Source organism: Neophocaena asiaeorientalis, unplaced genomic scaffold (assembly GCF_003031525.2).
Source record: "Neophocaena asiaeorientalis asiaeorientalis breed wild unplaced genomic scaffold, Neophocaena_asiaeorientalis_V1.1 scaffold346, whole genome shotgun sequence".
NCBI lineage: Eukaryota > Metazoa > Chordata > Mammalia > Artiodactyla > Phocoenidae > Neophocaena > Neophocaena asiaeorientalis.
In genome coordinates this window covers 943,571-955,816 of record NW_020175400.1, presented here as the reverse complement: position 1 = coordinate 955,816, position 12,246 = coordinate 943,571, and the positions used below count along the sequence as shown (strand labels likewise).

The 12,246-nt window shown below is 43.5% G+C and overlaps 1 protein-coding gene across 4 annotated transcripts in view; it reads left to right on the top strand.

Annotated features, from left to right (window-relative positions):
* Window positions 1-12,246, top strand: part of ZNF592 (zinc finger protein 592) — a 55,760-nt gene that overhangs the window by 1,320 nt on the left and 42,194 nt on the right. For 3 of the 4 annotated variants that reach the window (XM_024766446.1, XM_024766451.1, XM_024766448.1), the window contains one exon: window positions 11,159-11,269. The gene's annotated coding sequence lies outside the window, so the exon portion shown is untranslated. Of the gene's footprint in view, window positions 1-11,028; window positions 11,270-12,246 lie in introns of those variants that run through there. The other variant, XM_024766447.1, reaches the window with a different exon arrangement.

Sequence of the window (12,246 nt, the reverse complement as noted above, 5' to 3'; positions counted from 1 at the left end):
GGCTTTCTGTGTTGAGTGGCCACACTACTTGATCTGCTTCGAAAAGCCTCACGCAGTCTGGGGGAGGATCCTTTTCCTCAGAGAGACTATTTTGCCCAGCTTTTATGAAGGGAAAGGAAAATAAATGAACATTTATGGAATGCCTGTTAGGTGGGAGAATCCATTTTAGAGACTTCTGCAAACATTATCATATTTAACTTAATCCTCCCTGCACTCTAAGAGAAAGGGGTTGTCCTGCCCCCTTTACATATACAAGCTCGGAGGAGTTAGATGACTTTTCCAAAGCCATATTTGTAACATAATCTGTATTAAAACCTAGATCTTCCTGATTCCAGAGCGCACTGGCTCTGGAGCCAGACTACTAAGTTTGTGTCTTGCTTTTGCCACTTACTAACTGAATGATTTTGAGTTATTTAAACCCTCCCGTGCCTCAGTTTCCTGTTTGGAAAAGCCTCAAGCTTTTCTCAGCTTAAATGCAGAAAAATGTATCTACCTCCTAGGGTTGTTGTGCTGTTCAAATTAACTTAGTACAAATGTTAGCTGCTGTTATTACTTAAAATTTTAAAACACCCATGCTGCCTCCGTGCCCTGTTGTCATTTTGGATGAGATTAAGTATATAGACAATTTAATTCTTGAATATTGTGAGACTCTTTTCCTCTAAATAACTTAATGCCAATGTTCCATGTGATCAGTCCTTCAAGGTTGATCTCTTATTTCAGTCTTGACACTGTGCTGGGGCTTATGGATACAATGTGAGTTCCTTGCCTCAAGAAGCTCAGGGTATCCAGGGGAGGTCAGATAATTAAAAGAATGAGCTACAATGTATTTAACAAATTCTCTAAAGCCTTTGTAGTTAGAGAACTACAGTTGGGGGCAGTAAGAACTAAATGCCTGGGGAAGTAGGGAAGGCTTTAGGGCGAGGTGACTTCTGAACTGGGCTTTAGAGGAAGAACAGAAGTTTTGCAGGCAAGCAAGACTGCGCAAAGGGCAGTCTATGAAGAGAGAGTCATGTGTGAAAGCATGGAGCCATGAGAGACTTAGCTTGTCCAGGGATGAGGCTGGGAAGCTGATTTGGGCTTGTGAAAGGCAGGCCAAGTTTGGATTTAATTCTGTAAGTCACAGGGACATATCAGAGACTGTTGGGTGCATCAAATACATATCACGTGATGGGTGTTGCTGTTAGAGAGTGGAGACAGATGTCATCCTGGGAGGTGACTTTAGTTTGGTGGGATCTCTGTGCTTCAGGATCTTGTTCTCAGTTTCATAAACCTGAAATTCAGTTTGTAGGGCACGCAGAACTGATTGGATCCAGGGAGGCTGATTAACCAAACTTGGAAGAGACTGATGCATAAACTCAGGGTATTAACTAGCCTTGAGAAATGAAACTGCAGAATGACAGATGTTTCTCTCCTCTGGCCATGGCCCTCCCTACCCCCACTCCCTGACTTCTGGCCAGGGCTGGGACAGACTGACAAACTCTTGCTCCTCAATTCCCGTTTGTTTTTCTCAGGCTCCATGAAAACTAACCCTTTTTGTTATCATAATCTTTCCTCAAGCTCTATACAGTATAGTTAACAATGATTATTTAATTGATAGAATGAATGATTCTGTACTGTTTGGGTGGGATCCTGTGTTTGTGAGACTTAAGGAAAAGGAGGAATAACTTTTTTAGAGATAAAGTATTGGAAAAGGGGGTTACTGGAGAAGGTGTGCAGATACCAAGTGGTGTGGGTAATTTTGTGGCCAAGGGGTGATTGTGGACAGATGCACTGGAAATTGTTCGGAGAGTAGAGGTCTGTGAACTCTTGGAAGAGGTGGGGCAGGGGTGGTTTCTTTTGGTTGCACTTGAAGGAGAGATTGATTTAGGATTTTCACCTTCCCTACACATTGGAGACAGAAAAGAAGGTAATAATTCTTGCCCTTTATTCAGCGGGGTCATGGTGAGCTTTCCTGTTGGATTGCAATCTTCATGAGGTTTGAGCTTCGTCTTAACACTTCCTTCTGCTTCCACAAAACTGAGAAGAGTTGTGGACCCTCTAGAGGTTTGAATCTATTTTTCTACGGCAAAAAATAAAATCCTAATAGACCAACCTAGATTATGGATTAATTATTTTTCTTTTAAAACTCTAAAGAGCATTCATGTAGAAAATTTAGGCAATTCAGATAGGTATACAAATGAAATAAAACTGATAAATCTTATACCCTAGAGCTACTGTTTTAATATTTAGTGTTTTTATTAGATGTTTATCTCCAGCGCTGTCTTTGTATATGTTTGTTTTAACTTTACTTTTCCTACAAAAATAGGAGCATCCTGAATAGGAGACAGTTCCTAGTGTTGATGCCTGTGAGGTGGAGCAGTTGCATGTACCCACAGTCTGTGTATGTTTCCATTTGTGGGCATCTGGTCCATTGTTCTCCCCCTTCATGCTTTAGGAGTGTAGGATGGGATATCCACTAGCTTATTAATTTGGGGAAATGTTTTTAGGGATAAAAGTGTTACTTCAACCAACCATTCATTTTTATTTGACAGTGGGAAGTGTTTATGTATGTGTTGAAATGGCACATTGGATCCTTTTTATGACTGAAAGAAAAGTTAATGAACGCCTTTTGAGTTTGGTGTCACCACAGAGTCATTCCTCAAATCCATCAGCAGAGAATAGGTGTCCTCTGTTTGCTGTGTGACTTTGGGTAAAGTCACATTTACCCACATACTCCATTTCAGATTCTAAAGGTATTGTATCCAGAGGTAATGGTGTCCCCCTTCCTCTCATTTACATGCTCCAGGAGATAAAAAGTATGATGATGTCTATTTATGTGATTGATTGTAGAAAGACTTATGCTATGTTGAGTGAAAAAAAGGGGTATGTCTGCTGAACAGGTGAACTCCTGGCCTCAAGTCAGTATGTGTGTGGGGCAGGGAGTCTTTATGACTTTGTTAATGTCCATTTGTGAGCTCCAGAAATATTGGAGACACCTGAAATTTGTTCGAGTAGTTCAGGGGTGGCATTAAGGGTCTTTTGAAAACTAAATCCATAGACTTTTCCAGAAAAGCAAGAGCAACACCCTAGGTTTAACTCAGAATAGGTTCACTTTTTCTGCAGAACAGAGTTTATGTCAGATCTTATCTCTGAGTGGTGGGATTAGAGTGGTTTTTACTTTTTTCTTTATATTTTTGCCTGTCATTTGAATTTTCTATAAGCTTATATGTCATCATTACAAAAACAATGGGTAAATCTGTTTTTAATTTTAGAGACAAACATTGAATGCCCTAAAGCAAAAACTCAAACTGCCCAGAAATATGTCCCTCTAGAAGAGGTATGATGTTGGAACTGGCTGTCCCTCCTTGGTAGGCAAGGAGGCTTGCCTTTGGTAGATGTGCAGTAAAGACAGCTCTCCCTAGCAGGTGACTTAGGCTAGAAACTTTGATCGGGATATTTCCTGAATTCAGGGAGCCACAGCTGCACCCATCTGGGAGGAACTGATGAGCAGAATGAATTGGCTTCTAGCTTCATTTGTTGGGTGTTTTTTGGGGGCATGCTTCTAAAGAAGTCACTTCTTTTGGGCATGGCCCTGGGCCCTCTCCCATGGACCACAGCGCTCTTAGTCTCCTACACATTGACATGGGGGATGGTAAAGAGAGGGGTTCCTATGTATGAACCTCACATACATTCCTGGAATTTCCCTCCTACTGGAGGTTCAGCCCATCCTGGGAGTGAGGCAGGGAGCTACTTCATCCTTATATCCATCCAGTCATTGGGCATAGGAACGTTTACCCACACTGCCCTTAGCAAGCTGGAGCTGAATGTGAGCCAGTGGAGTGGGTTCTGGCTCCACTTTTATTCCCCTGGTTTGCTGCAGTTCACAGCATTCTACTCCTGTCTGCCAATTCAGTTCTGAAGTTAAAGTTGTTCTTTAGCAAGCCAAGGGCAGAGTGAGATCTGAGAGAGAGGTCTTGAAGGTAGATGACCTTCAAGGTGACCATTGTAACTGCAAGCCTCTCAAGGCTATTCCAGGGCCTGAAAACACCTCTGAGGCAGAGCTTTGGCATTTTTGGAGGAGAAGGGAGTCCAGGGGTGGGCAGCAAGCAGCTGTTCAGATTCTTCTGGGGCTTGGCCCAGCCGAGGCTCGGGTGTGTGTGGACAAGGGCTGCTCTCTCCCTTTGCCTTGTCAGACAGACTCTCCAGACCTGAACTGAACTGGCTGAGGTTGTAAAAACTGCTTCACTGTCTGAGACTTCATTAAGGCTATAAATCTTGAGGCCCTTAAAAATATTAGGTGTGTGATTAATACTACTGTTGTTCTTAGTTAGAATGCTTATGTGTATTTAAAATCCTTTGAAAAAAAAGTCCTTTGGAGCCTTTTTACAACTGGGCCATCAATGATCAATTATCTACAGTTGTTTATGAAAGGCCCACCCTGGGCCCAACACAGAGCTGGATTCTCTGTGGAGCATAAAAGAATCATGTGAGATGAACTTTGCCCTCAAGGAGTTCCCCCACTGAAAGCAATTGGAGAACAATTTGCTTCCAGGCCAGAAGTGTCTTAAGGGGGCTTTTCTTTCTGATGGTGGTAGTTACTTTCACACGTCACCCCTCTGAGATGGCTGGGGTTACCTCTGGGGAACATTCTCTGGTACCCAAAATGGATTGAATGGCCATTTGGGAGGAGAGAGGTGGTGGCAATGACATAATCTCATCTTTCATTACTTCACTTGTCTCCCTTTGACATTGCTTTTCTAAGCACCTGTACCCTTTAGGTGAAGGTAGCCACCTACCCACAAACTAGGCACCCCAGTGCCTGTCGTTCCAACATTATAGCTGCATTCCTCTGAGTCTTAAGACGTTTACATTTCCACGTAGTGTCCCCATTTAAAATATTTACACCTGGAACTTCCTTGGTGGCGCAGTGGTTAAGAATCCACCTGCCAATGCAGGGGACACGGGTTCGAGCCCTGGCCCGGAAAGATTCCACATCCTGTGGAGCAACTAAGCCTGTGCACCACAACTACTGAGCCTGCGCTCTAGAGCCCACGAGCCACAAATACTGATCCCGAGTGCCACAACTACTGAAGGCCGTGTGCCTAGAGCCTGTGCTCTGCAACAAGAGAAGCCACCGCAATGAGAAGCCTGCGCACCGCAACGAAGAGCAGGCCCCTGCTTGCCTCAACTAGAGAAAGCCCGCGCGCAGCAACGAAGACCCAGTGCAGCAATCAATCAATCAATCAATCAATAAAATTTATTTTCAAAAACTGTATAAAGAATTTTAACAACTGTATAAAGAATAAAAAAAATATTTACACCCCTTGAGAGGTCAGTCTTTTAGCAGTTCATCACTAAACTGTAATTACCAGGAATTAATTAAGTTAATGGAGAGAAAGAGTGGGACCCAGGCAGGCACTTGGGGCAAGAGTATCCGAAGGGACATGTTCCTGCATGACAGGAGAGAAGTGAGGGGAGCAGAAGAAACTTTCATGAAAATTAGTTGCTGTAGGCCGGTACTGCTAACACTGGGGCCACCCCAGTGGTCCTGATGGCCAGGGTCTAGGGTACAGCATGGCCTAGCACTGGTACAGGGGGCTTTGAGTGGAGGTGGAATTTGGGCTTAGTCTTAAAGGATTAGGAAGATTGTTTTTCCTTCATTTAAAAAATATGGTATGGCTACCAGGGGTAAGGGAGTGGGGGAGGAGAGATAAACTGGGAGACTGAGATTGACATATACACACTATTATATATAAAATAGATAACTAATAAGGACCTACTGTATAGCACAGAGAACTCTACTCAGTACTCTGTAATGGCCTATATGGGAAAAGAATGTAAAGAAGAATGGATATACGTATATGTATACCTCATTCACTTTGCTGTACACCTGAAACTAATGCAACATTGTAAATCAACTATATTCCAATAAAAATTAAAAAAAAAATTGGGGCATTCCCTGGCAGTCCAGTGGTTAGGACTCGAAGCTTCCACTGCCGGGGCCCAGGTTCGATCCCTGGTTGGGGACCTAAAATCCCATAAGCCGTGTGCTGCAGCCTTAAAAAAAAAAAAAAAAGAAAAAAGAAATATATATATTCAGTTTAGAAAATTTTGGAACATTCAAGAAGAAAATAAGTCCCTCATAATTTTACTACCTGATGATAGACGGCAGAGAGGAGTAATCCTTTTACTGTGAAAGTCAGAGCGTGTCGCTCCTTTACCCCAGGTCCTCCTATAGCCTTCAATCTAAGAGTGAAAGTCAGTCCTCACAGTGGCCCTCCCATTATTTGCTTCCCACCCCCATCTCCTGTGACTGCCTCTGCTCTGGTTTGGGTTCCTTGAATGCATGAAGCATTTCCCTGTTTCAGGGCTTTTCTACTTGCTCTTCCCTCTGCCTAAAACCTCTTCTCCCCTGTATTCACGTGGCTTGCACTGTCACTTGCTTCAGAATTGAGAATGTAGTCGTTCCATTTTATGATTTCCTACTGAACTCCTATTGAGAAAGGCTATATGACTACCTGACATATCATGAATTTGCTTGTTTGTGTCCATTTGTCTCCTAGTGGAATGTCAGCACTGCATGGGGAGGGACTTAGTCTGTTCTATTCACTGTGGTATCCATAGTGACTAGGATAAGGCCTGGCACCTAGGAGGTGCTCAACTAATATTATCAGTTGAATGAATGAGCATGCATATATGTGTGTAGTGTGTGTGTGTGTGTGTGTGTGTTGTGGAAGTCGAGTGGGAAAGGACAGTGTGGCTAGAAGCTGTTGTGGGGGGATGGGTATGGATGGTGTGGAGAGTGAGGATGCTTTGGGCAGGAATGGAGGTTGGAGATGTGGTCCAGTCTGTTCCAGGCTCTAGGGTCTCATCTCTTACTGGTGCTGTTGAAGGTGAAGGCAGTGATTTGGTGCTTTGAGGCGGGTGAAGAAGCAGCTCCTGAAATTTAAAGTCTAGGCCTAGAGGACAGAGGTTCTCAAAAGTCTGGCTCGAGGGTTGGAGCTGATGTGATTGGCTATAGGAAATTATTGTAAGTTTTTGAGCAGAGTGAATGACCCGTGAAAATGGTGATGGGGAAGATTGGTCTTAGACCTATAGGATGACTGTGGGAAGAGACCAGAGGTGGCGAGGAAAGCGGTAACAAGGACAAGGATGGAGACATGGAGCAGAACAGATGACATCTGTGAGACTTAATAATGGCAGAATTCTCCCCAGCTGCTGTGTGGCCTTGATAAAAGCTTCTAGTGCTCCCGACTTGGTAGAGCTTAAAGTACTGTCCATGGTGAAAGAGGAAGGGTCCTCTCCAGGTTCATTAGGTTGATGGATCTGGTGGGAAGCGGGCCGTCATATCCTGCACTGGGCCTGCATCTCACCGACTGTAACCCTGGATGGGAGCCTGTCCTTTCTGGTCCGCTGGAAACTTTGCTGTCCGAGAGTAGCTGTAAGTGCTCTCAGGTTTTCTTCTGAACCTACACATATACCAGGACAGTATCTGAAATCCATTTGTTCGATTACCTTCTTTCAACTCCATTTTCTGTCTCCATAGTTTTATCTATTCCTCGGAACAAATTGTCTTTGACTCACAAACCCATTTGGATTGGATTAATTGACGGGAAGTACTTACATCTAAATGGTTTCTGTTTCATTAGGCCTCTAGCCTGTTTTTAAAAAGGCTTCTGCCAAGATGAGATCAGTGGAGAAGTGATTTTGGTATAATCAGCTTCTTTATGATCTTTTGGTACAAGTTATGTTTTGAGATTGGTGTTCCTGATGTATTAATTCCTAGAATAAATATTTCAGTGCCTGCTCTGTGCCAGGCACTATAGGCACTGGGAACAAAATAAACAAACATCTTACTTTCATGGAGCTTGTAATCCAGTGTGTGAGGTCTTATAGATAATGAACAAGTAAAACATAAAGTATGAGAGATGGTGAAAAGTATTACAGAGAAAAACAGCAAAGCTGGGATGGAAGATAGAGAGGTTTGGTGGGGAGGCAGATTTTCTGCTTTAAGTAAGGAAGCCTCACTGATAACGGACGTTTGAACAGAGTTCTGAAGGAGTAAGAGAGGGAGCCATGCATTTATCTGAGGGAAGAGCAGTCAGGGTGGAGAGAAAAGCTGGAGTGAGGAGGAGGAAGGTATAGGAGAGGAGGCCAGGGTGGTCCCACTGGGCTTGTAAATCCTAGTGGGGGCCTGAACCGAAGCTCTGAGTGAGATGGGAAGCCCCAGGTGGCTGTGTAGAACCACGATGGACTCCAGCTCTCTTTTTGAAAGGTTTGCCACAGCTGCTGGTGATTGAAGCAGTGGGGCTTCTGCAGGGGCTCTTAGCTTAGAGTGGGCGCCAGAGTCTGAATCATCTGGGAACCTTTCCCAGGCCAGCTACTGGAGCCATCCAGGACTCCAGGGTCAGCTGGAGCACAGGTGTGACTTCTGAGACTCACTCAGTGCCAGTGCTGTTATTCTCTAACCACTGGGTGACTGTCACAGCTTCAGATTCCTGAGACCCACTTTCTTTCTTTTTTTTAAAATTTATTAAATTTATTTATTTTTGCTGCGTTGGGTCTTCGTTGCTGCGCATGAGCTTTCTCTAGTTGTGGCAAGCAGGGGCTACTCTTCGTTGCGGCACGTGTGCTTCTCATTGCCGTGGCTTCTCTTGTTGCAGAGCACGGGCTCTAGGCACACGGGCTTCAGTAGTTGTGGCACGAGGGCTCAGTAGTTGTGGCTTGCAGGCTTAGTTGCTCTGCGGCATACGGGCTTTTCCCGGACCCAGGGCTCAAATCCGTGTCCTCTGCATTGGCAGGCGGATTCTTAACCACTGCGCCACCAGGGAAGTCCCGAGACCCACTTTATTTCTATTGAGTCAGTCTGCAGGTGGACTTAGAAGTCTGCATCATTAACAAGATTTGGGGGTGATTTTTGAGGCCAGTGGTCCCTGGACTATACTTTGGTCTAAAGACCGTGGTTCCCAGCCCCAGACAACATCAGTCCTCTAGGTTGTTTTCTAAAAATGCTCAGCCCCACCTCTAAAGATTCTGATTTAATTGGCCTGAGGTGGGGTTAGGTATTAGCACTGCTCCCCAGGTGTTTCTAATGTGCTTCCAGGGCTAGAATCACTAGTCTGCGGGTTAATAAGCCTTATACTGGGTGTTTGATGGAGAGATTTGAATGGGTAACTGTGAGTAGGAGACTTCAGGCCCTCTGGGAAGCTAAGGCAGGGCCAGTCATGTTGCCAGGAATAACAGGAATCTTTCACAGTAATAAAAACTCTTCAGTTTATGTACTTTATCTCATTTGATTACCTCACCTCTCTGGGCCTTCATTTCCTTGCTTGTAGAGTTAGCAGCTTAAATTTAATGGTTTCCTAGAATCTCTTGGGCTTTTAATCTTTCTGGTGTTGGAAGAACCTCTAATCTAGAACAGTGTTCTAGTACGCTGTTTTCTAATCTCAGTCTTACAACACCCTAAGGTGTGTCATAATTGTGGCAAGGGCTGTAGTGAACGTCTCAATACCAGTTGAAGGAAAATGTGTGCCATATACAGTAGCACCTTGGGAAGATGAGGATGTTGGGAAACTGAAATGTGAAGTCAGACCTCCTGGTTCAGAATTCCTGAGTGGAAGGGCAGTCTGGTTGTTGGAGGCAAGCAGGAGCCTCAGTATTAGTCTTGGTTCTGGCGAGTTCCCTGTGAAGTGGCAATAGTGTTATATAAACTGTAAAGTTCCTATAAATCCACGTGTGTGTATGTGGTAGGGTGGCCTGAGAGAAGCAGCCAGCCTGGGCCAATGGAGCCTGATTCTCAGGTTTGCCAGCCCCTCTCTGCAGCCAAACTGTGTTATTGGGCACCAGAGATGGTCTGAATAACCCTAAAGAATCCAGTGTCTGCAGGAACTGAGGTTACCCTGGAATAAATCAGGCACACTCATTGGAGCACCTCAGAACTAACTTATTTTGGACATCAGATCTGAGACACTCCCTACCCCATCCCCTGGTTTCTGACTTTATCCTCATCTGGACAGCACAATGTCTGCTTGTTAGTTTATGTTTTGAAATGTGAAGATCCAAATAAGAAAAGGAAAAAAAGTTTTCTGTATTTCCCTTCTATAGAATTGGAATAATGAGTTTCCTTCCATTCCCTTGTAAGTTTTTCCATTAATATTGTCTATATCTCTATTTAGAATCCAAATAAATGCTGGTCTGTCAAAGTTAAGACAAATGAAGTCAAGTGAGGGAATGCAGAATTACAGTGAGAGTGAGCGGAATTAGAAAAGAGACTCTTTATTCTGTCATTTGTGGATACATATACCTGATGGACTGTTAACTAGTTTCTCCACACGGGCCTATAAAATTGGAATCTTGGGAGGTTGTGGCCAAGCATTAGTAGTTTCCAAAGTTCCCAAGGTGATTCTGATGTCCAGTTACAATTGAACACCACTTAGATTTAAAAAAAAAAAAAAGGGTCTGCCAGCTTTCCCCATGTCTTCTCTTATTCTCATCCCCTGCTTGGTGCTTGTCCCTTCCCTGCCTCTCCCCCACCTGTGACTTTCCCCCAGCCTACCTGCCCCTTGGTTCCCTTGCTCACTCCTTGATCCTCTGCTTCTTCAGCCCTCCTGAGCACTGGAGGATGAGCTGTGAGGAGGGGTAACCGACCTTCACTTGCCCTGTCTCTGTCCCCTGTGCATGCATCCAATCAGCCTGACGTCTAGGGATTCAGTGGTCTGCAGGGGCACTCTGAAAAATTATGAGGTAAAGCTTGCTGGCCACTGAGGTTGGTGGCAGAATACTTAACAAACGTGTATTTGCTATGTTTAAGGCAGTGTTGTAAGGGCTTTACAAATATTAACTCATTTAACCCCTATAACCCCCATTTTACTTACGGGGAAACTGAGACACAGAGGTGGAGGAACCTGGCCAAGGTCACATGGCTAGTAAGTAGTAGAACTGGGATTTGAACCCATGTAAAGTCTGGGCTCTGAACCAGCACATTATGCTAGGTGAAAGGGAGAAGATCTGGGACTGGGGATAGTACTATCTTTGACTACATTTGAGGCCCGCTTTGAATTAGGTTTGGAGATTCTTCTCAGGGTCTGACCTACACTTTATTGTTATTATTATTAACTTACTTTAATTACATTTGCCTTCAGACCTATTAAAAAACATTTTATTTTTCTTCTTTCCTTAGGTGGTGTTTGGAAACTAGACCATGTGCCTATAGGTAGAAGTTATTCCTTTCTCCACAGCTGTACACTCCCAGCAATACTCACCACACCCTTGTTTTGAGAACCTCACTGAGGTATGATGTCTAGGCTGACCTGAGCTGGCCTTGAAGAGCTGAGAGTTTGGACACAAGTGGTTTTTTTTTTTCAATGTTCCTTGGTAGTTATCATTATTTTTAAAAATTGTGGTAAAGCATACATAAGAAAATTGACCATTTTAACCATATTTTAAGGGTATCCAAGAATTTTTTATTAGTGTTTTTGTTATTATTTTTATTGAAGTATAGTTGATTTACACCATTCTAACTATTTTCAAAGGTACTGTTCAGTGGCATTAAGGACATTCACATAACCATCACCACTGTCCATCTCTAGAACCTTTTCATCATCCCAAACTGAAACTCTTCACCCATTATATAACAACCCCTTTTCCTTTCTCCCCTTTATCCCCTGGTAACCACTGTTCAACTTTTTGTCTCTGAAATTGACTGCTCTAGGTACCTCATATCAGTGGAATCAGAGGATATTTGTCCTTTTTGTATATGGCTTATTTCATTTAGCATAATGCCTTTAAGGTTCATCTATGTTTTAGCATGTATCAGAACTTCATTCCTTTTTAAAGGCTGAATAATATTCCCTTTTATATTTATGTCACATTTTGTTTATCCATTCATCCATTGATGAATACTTGGGTTGTTTTCACCTTTTGGATATTGTGAATAATGTTGCTATGAACATAGATGTACAAATACCTCTTTGAGACCCCTTTCAATTCTTTTGGGTATATACGTAGAAGTGGAAGTGTTATATCCACTTTTTCTTAATTTTTCTTAGGAACTGCCATGCTGTTTTCCATAGTGGCTACAGTACATTCCCACCAGCGATTCACAAGGATTCCAGTTTCTCCACCACATTCTCACCAACACTTGCTATTTTCTGTTTTGTTTGATAATAGCCATCCTAATGGGTGTGATCTTGGTGGTTAGCTAGTTGCACCCATAGAGTCCACTATCCAAGAGTCTGGTTCCTAGTGTGCTGGAATGTGCATATGTAG